We start from the raw sequence: 9,587 nt of genomic DNA, 5'->3' as shown, positions 1-9,587 counted from the left end.
CAGCACAAGGCAAGAGGAAATTATAAAAAATTTTATAAAAACAAGAAAAGGAAAAAAACCCCAATCTTCATTTTGAATGCCTCAAAGTGAGCCAGGTCATGATTTCCAATGCAAACAATAAAATTCAAAATTTTGTTTTTAGTACCTCCATACCTAAAAGCTTCCCAGCAGGGATGGGAAAAAGACATAGTTACAAAGGCTGAGGAGAAGGCTGAGGTACTCAGTGGCATCTTTCCCTCAGCTGTTCATGGCCAGTTGTTCTGCAGACACCCAGCCCCTTGCACTGGAAGACAGGAATGGGGAGCAGAATGAAGCCCCCATAATCCAGGGCACAATTTCCACTCTCCCAGGTTGCTCCAAGCCCCCTCCAGCCTGGCTTTGGACACTTCCAGGGGCAGTCACAGCTTCTCTAGGCACCCTCTGCCAGGGCCTCACCACCCTCACAGCCCAGAATTCCTTCCCAATATCCCATCCATCCCTGCCCTCTGGCAGTGGAAGCCATTCCCCTTTGTCCTGTCCCTCCATCCCTTGTCCCCAGTCCCTCTCCAGCTCTCCTGGAGTCCCTTTAGCCACTGGAAAGAGCTCTGAGCTCTCCCTGGATCCTTCTCTTCTCCAGGTGAACACTCCCAGCTCTCCCAGCCTGGCTCCACAGCAGAGGGGCTCCAGCCCTGGAGCAGCTCCATGGCCTCCCCAGGACTCATTCCAAGAAGTCCCCATCCCTCCTACAGTGGAGACCCCAAAGCTGGACTCAGTGCACCAGATGGGCCCTCACCAAAGCAGTGAGAGGGGAAGAATCACCTCCCCTGACCTGCTGATCACACTTCCTTTGATGCAGCCCAGGACGTGGCTGGATGTCTGTCCTACAGTGCGTTTATTTGTTGTTCTGCATCTCTCATCCACTCACCAGACCCTGTGCCCTGTCCATGCTAACCCTGACCTCTACTTGCACGTCTGCTGCCTCAGTAAGTCCTTTCTGTGAGTGGACTCTGTTACCCCAACGTGCCCCAGCCCCCTGCAACACTCACAAAATCATCTGACAGGAGAAGTGAACAGAGCTTTGATGTGGGCTGGAAACACACTCACTTCACAACAAGAGGTTGGACTGATGCTTCTACATTATTTCCCCAAATCCTTGCTGTGGGAAAGGATTTCTTTTTGTTGCTGAGAGTTTCTCCTGTCAAAACTTCTAAATATTCCTTATATTTCAAGATTATCAGGTCTGCACAGCACAGAGGCACTTCACTGTTCCATCTTGGGCTCCAGAAGTTAATAATATCAGCAATGTGGAGCACATTCTTCCCAAAGTACTCTACAAATATGAAATAATTACTCACTGTGAGCCTGCTGTATGGCAGAGAAATATTACTACTGTCTTTCAGCTGGGAAACTAGAGCAGAGGTTAAGACCCAAATCCTTCAATATCTAAATCCCCATGAAGGATGTAAGGATCTGTGAAGTCCAAATGTAAGAATCTGAAGTCCAGTGCCCCCAAAATCAGTAGAGAGCTGGGATAAACATTAATTCCTGAGGTTTGGCTATGATTTCAGTCCATAAAATACTGCCTTGGACTTGACCAAGTCCATGAAGTCTAAAGCAGGACTAACAGTCTGGTGGCAAACTCTCTTATTTCCTTCCATGACTCAAATTTACTCTTTGTCATAACTACCAAGCACAGTGTGATGGAACTTAATTTGGGGTGGTGCAGTGATGCCTTTAGATAATAGAAACAGCTTCTCCTGCTGGGTGGTGAGGGCTGACAGCAGCATTTTATCAGCTGCCTCAATTTGAAATAAATCAAAACTACGTATCTTTAGATAAAAACCACAATTTCCTCTTTCTTTGCCCAAATTCCCCAGACTTTCTGATCAGTTCCAGCCATGCCATGGTCACAGTCCATGCTTCCAAGAGAGGGAACTCACCCCAGCTGCCTCGGGTGACAGCGCTGAGCTGTCACCATCTGCTCTCAGGAAACACTGCCATGAGAGCTGGCCATGCCATAGCAGCCTCCTCACAAATCTGATGGAGAGACACAAATGTTCACGTTGTGCAGCAGCTAATGGTGGCAGCCCTTGGAACCAAGATGGAAAATATTAGTGTAACAGCATGACAGGAATGGAAAACAAAAGAGAACGAGCAGGACAATGCAGAGGCACAAAATTGCAGTACGAACCTCAGTAAATGTGGAGATATTTTAGCCAATGATGCTATTATTAGCAACACACAGGCTTGTGATCATCCAGGAGTTAACCCAGGCAGGCTCCCATGAAAAGCATTATTGTGAATTCCATGAGAAGTGGGGCAGAGCAGTGCCTACACTTCAGCTTCTGGTAGATTTATGCCCATTGTATAAATCTGCCTTCAGTTGCCCAAATCTTTGCCAACCTTCACCCATTTTAGATGAAGTGTCCCATGATGACTGTCTGTCTCAAGCTGGATTCTCTTGCTGCATTTCAGAATTAAAAAAAAAGAAAGAAAAAGGGGAAAAAAAGGGTCACATCTTTCTTAGAACAAAGAAAAGGCAAAATATTTTCTTTTGCCCACATTAAAAAGAATCTCACAACAATCTCTTTGAGGAGATTTCACTTCAGTATGGTTTGTGCTTAAAATTTGGCTGGGAGGCTTCTGTTGCTTTTGGGAGTGAACTCTTGACTCTGTCTGGATTTGGTGACATTTATAAAAAATTAGAGGTTTTAGAGTTTGTCCACAATATCCTCTGAAAACTGTCTTTAGCACATTGCTCCTCAGGCCACCATGATGCCATTGGAGCAAGCAAGAGAAGGGCAGCTTTGGCACAGGAGCAGAGCTTCCCAGGCTCCCAGCTCTTCCTCACAACATCCCAGCAGCACAGACCATGGGAACACAACCCTGCTGCAGAGATGAGCCAGACCTGGCAGTAAGGAGGCAAAGGCAGGAATTTGGATCAGGGAGGCAGATTTGGGGGAATAGGACTGGAAAACAGGGGGATTTTCAAGTGGAAGGAAAGGGAGAACTGTCGAGAAGGCAAACAGGAACTTGGACACTCAGAAATTATCAAAATGTGCACGTGTGCTCACATGGGCTTCAGAGGCTGCCACAGACTCTTTGCCTCAGTACCTGCAGTGTGCACTGCACAGAGGAGTTGTTTTCTTTAAGTTTGTACTTTTTTGTGGCAGCAGCTGGAGTCATGCAGCTGGAGACTGACTCTCTATTCAGGCATATGACAGAGACAAATTAAAGTGACCAGAATAGCCCTAAATCAGGCTTTTTCTAACTTTGGCATACTTGGATTGGCACTTCCCTCGAGTAATTTTTGGGTGCATTCATCTACCCTGTAAAGCGAGCTCAGATCACCACAGGCTCACTCAGCTGAGCCCACATCCAGCAGGGATGATGGGAGAGACGGGGGTTAGGCAGGAGAAAATGCCAAGCATGGTTACAAAGACGCTGAAGTTAAAAGGCGTTGCTAAAACAGAAAGAGCTTCGGGGTGAGAGGGTCACACAACAGCTCCCATTTGCACCTTGGGCCAGTCCATTGGACCCACCCCACCTCTTCAGTTTGTCTCTAATTTCCAGCTAGAAATGCCTGGCTCAGTGTTTGCCAGCTTGGAGCAAAGCTTGCCATGGGATGCACTTCCTGAAGGGTCAGCCCCCAAACCTGGGGCCATTTGCTGTATCACATGTGCAGGTACATTTGTGTCCCCTCCTGTGGAAGGGGGGGCTCAGAGCTGTGCCACATCTGGATGAAAGTCCTTGCACCCTGGGGGATCTCTTTGCCCCCCAAAGCCAACTGTCATGAGGGGACACAGCTGGGTGCACATCACAGCTTCCCAATAAATATTTCCGTGTTTCCTTTCGTGTTCTGGCCCAGCACAGCTTTTACAGTACTATCAGGGTGCTTTTATGAGATTCACCCCTTGCAATGGGAAGGTTTTTATTAGAAACACGCCTTCCTCTCTGTCATTTATGATAAATAATGTTTATTGATGTTCACTTCCTTCAGTGAAATAAAGTGTCAAACAGCACGTTGGTATTTGCCAATTTTCTTTTCACATTTCATGTTATGTGCTTTTTATGTTACATGCCTGATTAAAAATTTAAACATTGTCACCGTCAGTGCTAAAATACGTTGCCAGAGCATCTCTAATTATGCTTCCTTGTCTGCTCTGAGCGGGGACTGACATTTCTGGGTCAAGATCTGGTTGTTGATATGCAGCACGGGAAGTATCCGATAGCCACTCGCTGAAAAATAGCTCCTTCTCTCGCACGGTTATGGTGCACAATGCAGAGCAGGTACCCGGGGCAGGCGGCTCTGCCACGCCGGTTCCTGGCTCGGGCGGCGCTATCCGCTCCCTGCACATCATTAACCCAAAATACAAAGTGCTAGAGGAGGAGCTCCTCTCACGGAGCTCTGCCGGCTGGGAAGGCGGGCAGGGGTCCCATCCTGCTCCTGGCACTGCACTCGCTGAAGCCCAAACCTTTTTCACCCTCCTGGACACGTTGGCTCTGTACTCAGGCTCCCAGAGCAGGAGATGCCAGGAGTACCTGCTTTAGTGAGGTATTGGGAAGCATTGTTCCCTTGCTGTTTGTGCACCTTTCTTCAGCAGATCTTTGTTTTTTCAAGTGAAAATATAAAGTCACCCTCAAGTTTTTCTCCCTCTATAGACACATCCAAACCAACAGCACGCTTCTATTAGGTTTGGAAGCATTTTGGAATCAGCTTGTCAGCAAGAATTTTTTAACGTGCTACAGGTGTTTGTATTTTTAGCAGTTTGTTTAATGTTTTCTGGCACAGGGCTGGTCTGCAAAAAGCCACCTGAGTGTGGAGCAGGGCATCTGACAACACAAGTGACCTCCAGGAGGAGCCTTTGCACATCTGAAAATGCCACCAGTGCTGTGCACTGGTGGAAATATGGCTGTTCAAAAGAATCCCTTTCAATGTTTGCTGCATTTGTTTGCAGTGATAACACATTTCACGTAGTACCAGCCAGGTTTTCCAAGAGATTCCATGTTCAGAAAACTCAGCTGTTCTCTTTGGGAGCTGATGGTTGATGAACAGTTATGAAATGCAGCCATAATTTATTGTGGATGTTCAAATTAGTTAAAAGGTGGTGTTATATATGGCTCAATGTTTCATCAAGAGTGTCCTTATTTGACCCATTAAATGCACATTGAATGAAGACTGATATGTTCTGAGATATTGTAAAAATCCTTCCCTTCCCTGTTGTTGCCAGAATTTTCTTGCATTGTTTTTTGCTCTCAGAAGTTACTGACATTTTCTCTTTGAAAAGAAGAAAAAAGTAAGAAAAATTTGAAATGAGGCTCCAAATTTGAAAGTAGCCATTGAAATTCTAGAGGCTTTACTCAACTTCCCATCATTTTCTGAAAACACTGGAGTTATTTTTATATATAATTTTACATATAACTTCCTGAATTTGTGACCAGTATCTATATCTGCCTGATTAGCACAGAGACAGAAAGAAAAAAGGTGTCTGCCTAAAGGGAATTTGAAGAGTTTCAGAATTTAGCTCTGACAAACCTGGCTTTAAGTGCAAAAAAAAAAAAATCCCAATATCAGTGAGACTGAGTCAAATTTGTGGCCTCAAGAATAGAGAAATCCAAATATACAAAGGGTTTCAGCCACAGGAGCATAACACAGGTTGCATGGCATGGCTGGAAATGGAGCTGGGCACTGGCTGCCCCTGCAGCATCAGGCTCAAAGCGTTTCTGGGAATCACATCCAAGACCCTGAGATCCAGCTCTGAACTCAAACCTGTTATCACTAATGAGGATGGGAGTCATTTTGCAAGAGCTGTAATAAACATTTGTTCAAACAAAAAGGAAAGTGAGATTAGAAAACACGCAGTCTGCCACGGCATTAACGGAAAACCTATTTGTGCCATCTATTTGGGAAAAATTATTGAAGAACAGTTCATCCATGTGAAAATATTAGCACTGTAATTCTGTCAAGGTCAGTGAGACCTAGAGGCTTGCTGAGAAATCACCTTCATTTCACCAGGTAAATAAAGAACTCGTTTTTCAAAGGAGCCTATTGAAGAAGACACTCCATAGCAACAGTTAAATTATGAATACAGCACATATGTTCCATATCATATCATTTACAGCACACTTTAGCATAGACATAATGCTTAGTAACAAACTACAATACCATTCACAAAATGCATTTAAATAGCATAATTTAGTTCATTAAATCCAGTCATTTACAGTAAATCAAAATTATCACAGGAATTGAAGAGAGTACACAGTTGTTTGTTTGAATAGTTAAGCTAGGGAAGTCAATTCCTTTTTGAAGGTCAAGGACACAGTTGTTTCCATTTTCTGTTGTAAAAAAGATACAGCCTGTGTCATAAGATAATTTAGTGTCATCTGAATGTGATCAAGTCCTTTCCCCCTGCTTGTTCTGTATTATATAACTGGCATGCCTAAAATATATCTAAGTCAAGAAAATGCTTTATGTATAATGTTATCAAATTAGACTTCTTTTTCTTTTACGGACTGAGTGGATGTGATTCCGGGCTTTTAAAAGGATTTAGTCTTGCAAATCTGCAGCCTATTACTTGGAAGCAAAGATGTATGTTTTCCCCTAGTTCAGCCATCAATTGCTTGGCCTGTGGAAATATTATTATAAAAGAAAAGTGGATTTTTTGGAGCCTTTTTAAGCTCTACATTCCGGCTTTTGCCATCAGAGGTGCAGCATGTGCCTGCGTGTGTGTGGCACTGGCAAGGCAGTGGGTGCAGAAATGACTTTGCAGCACACACCAACTGCACAGGGAACTCAGGAGGAGTCACCAAATCCCCCTGGGAATTCCTGAGGTTTAAACCCTCCTACAGTTTCTTGGGCATCAAAGAGAGGAAGGTGAATTGAATTACTCCCCACATGTAAAACGTGTGCTCCGTTTTTCACTCTGAATTTGCCAAGCATCTTCTTGCACCTCCCTGTCATTTTCCCTGACTGACACAGGTTGAAAAGGCCATGACAAAAGTTCTCCTGTCCTTGTAGAAGCTTTTGGATTGTCATCAAGCCTTCCTACCCTGCTCTGGGTTTTGCTCAATAGAGTCCTCTACCCAAGAGCATGCTTTTCTCTCCCTGTCTATGATTCCTGCCATCAGAAGTACTTCCAGAAAATGAGAGCCCTCTGCTAGATCTCCTCTCCTTTGCAAAATTTTGTATGCAATGGAGATGCCTCTGTTGCATCCATGAGAATGAAATGCCAACTCTTTTCTGACCACCTGGAGGGGAAAATGAATAAGTTATGATTTCCCACCAATGGGCTATCCAAGCACCTGAAAGTGCTAATTAATTAAGCCTCATGTCACCCTGGCAGAAGAGGGGGGTTTGTGTTGGGTGTTTTATTAATGATTGTACAGTCTGTGTATAACTAAATTAGTTTAGCCTTAACTGAGCTTTTTTGAGTGCTGATGGCTGCCTGGCTGGAACAGCACAGAGGATGCTCTCCACTTCCAATCCCCCAATCATTTCAGAGCTGCTTTTTTCTCAGCCAGGCTCCACAGGAAGGCTGGGAATTGGCAGTAGCAGCAGTCCTGGGGGGAACAACACCTTAAACTGCCCCAAAGTGTTTTCATGGAGCTGTCCCTGTTCCCGCTCGCTTGGAATACCGCGGGATGCCCTCGCAGCAGCAGCCGAGGGCTGACCCCGCCTCGGTGGAGCTCCGGGAAACCCCCGGGGAGAGCCTGGGAACAGCGAGGCAAGGAGCCAGCTCCGGACGGGGAGGGACAATTAGAGCCCAAACGAGAATGAATTATGGTGCAAATTGCTTGTTGACACTGGCGCAAAACAAAAGAGAGAGAAGGAGAAAATGTTCTTAAGACAAATAACCTTCTCCATCTTGCCGGGCACAGGGGGAAATGCCGTGAGCAGGCACAAAGGACACAGATGGCAGCGTAAATCCTTTGTATCCCACACTGCCAGCACAGCTGTCCTGGGCCCGCAAGGGAACCGACCTCTTACTGATTACCCTGGGCACTGAGGAAGCACCAAGAGGGCTCACTAGAGTAAAAGTGCCACCATTTGCAAAGGACAGAGCTGTGAACCGAGGGCCAGTGCTGAAAAAATGTGTCTGGACACAGCTGGAACCTCCTCTCCTTGCCAGAACACAACGAGTGCAGCGAGGACCAGCCTTGCCTGGAGCCTCCAGGGAGGAGGGGTGGACTGTGGAGTCACTGAGGGTCTTTCCCAATTTTTTAGCTTCACAGCCTACATCTGGAAGGCCAGGCTGTCATCAAGTTCTTGCAGGCTGGAAAATTAAGCTTCAAACTTCTGCAGAGGAGGATGCCCCATCCCTGGAGGTGTCCAAGGGCAGGTTGGGCAGGGATTGGAGCACCCTGGGCCAGTGGAAGGTGTCCCTGACCATGGCAGAGGGTGGAACAAAATGGGATTTAAGGTCCTTTCCAACCCAAACTATTCTGGGATCTGGAATTCTTTGAAACCAGCTCAGTGGAGATAAGGAAGGAATTTAAGGCAGTGCGGGGATTTATGGAGGTGATGTTTGTAAACAACTTTCACCACAGCAGGGCAGAGCTCACCTGGAAAGGTGCAAGATTTTTCACATGCACAAAATCCATGCACACAACAGCAGGCTCCAGCTAGGGACAAGCACATACAAAAGGAGTTTCTAGTAGTTCCCACCTCCCTCTGCATAGATATCAGACACTAAAGTCCCTGTCAAAGAAAGACACGTTCTGTGTCTTACCCTGTGCACCTCCTTCAGGAAAACATGGGATGTAACAGTTCAGGGGAAAAAAAGTGTTAACTCAGGACTAATTTTAGCCCTGATTTTACTGCAAGAAATGTTAGATTGATTATAACCCCCTTTTCCTCCTCTGGAGTATTTCCTGTACAGCATTTTTCTGAAACAGATTTAAATCATTTCACAGAAAAAGGCAGGATGTTCACTTATTTTATAGAAGTGGAAACTGAGGCACAAGGAGAAAACAGTTACTTGTTCCTGGTGAGCTGCAGCCCAGGGAAACTCCAGCTTGCAGGCTTCAGCTAACTGGTCTGGAAATTGCACAAAATCATTAACTCATCCTTGAAAATTTTTCATGATAGATTGTAACTATTCAGTCTGTCATCTCCAGAGCCTGCCTCTCACAGGAATTATGACTATGTACCTGAGGGCTGCCACTATGGAATAGCAGAGGGATACATCACATCTGCTGCCAGGCAATCCTTAATGTGGCTGTGTTTGAGTGCTGCCGGCTGTTATTGGGACTGGTACTTCCACTGCTCTTACTTGAACACTACAGTGTTAATTTGGCACCAAAACTGCATTTAAGGCTTCACAGTGGGACTGGAAAGCAGCGAGCTCAGGAGGAAAATTCCAGCCTCACTTTGATGTAATTATAAATCTTTTCTCTCCCATTCAGACATTGTATTAATGCTGCTGCATTGGACAAGAATTTTGTCTTTCATTTCCACTTTGCTTCTTTGGATGGGCTTCAGCCATGCTTTGAGAGGAGGGGGGGGTCAGAGCTGAGCACTGACAAAGAGCCTTATTCACAAAGCACCAGCAGCCCCAGGGGCGACTTCTCCCAGCACCCCGGAAGCAACCACGCCATGACAGGAGAAA

Source organism: Fringilla coelebs, assembly GCF_963513975.1.
Source record: "Fringilla coelebs genome assembly, chromosome: 9".
In the NCBI taxonomy this organism is placed as follows: Eukaryota; Metazoa; Chordata; class Aves; order Passeriformes; family Fringillidae; genus Fringilla; species Fringilla coelebs.
The sequence above is the reverse complement of the archived record's forward strand: the minus strand, read 5'-3'. Positions refer to the sequence as shown.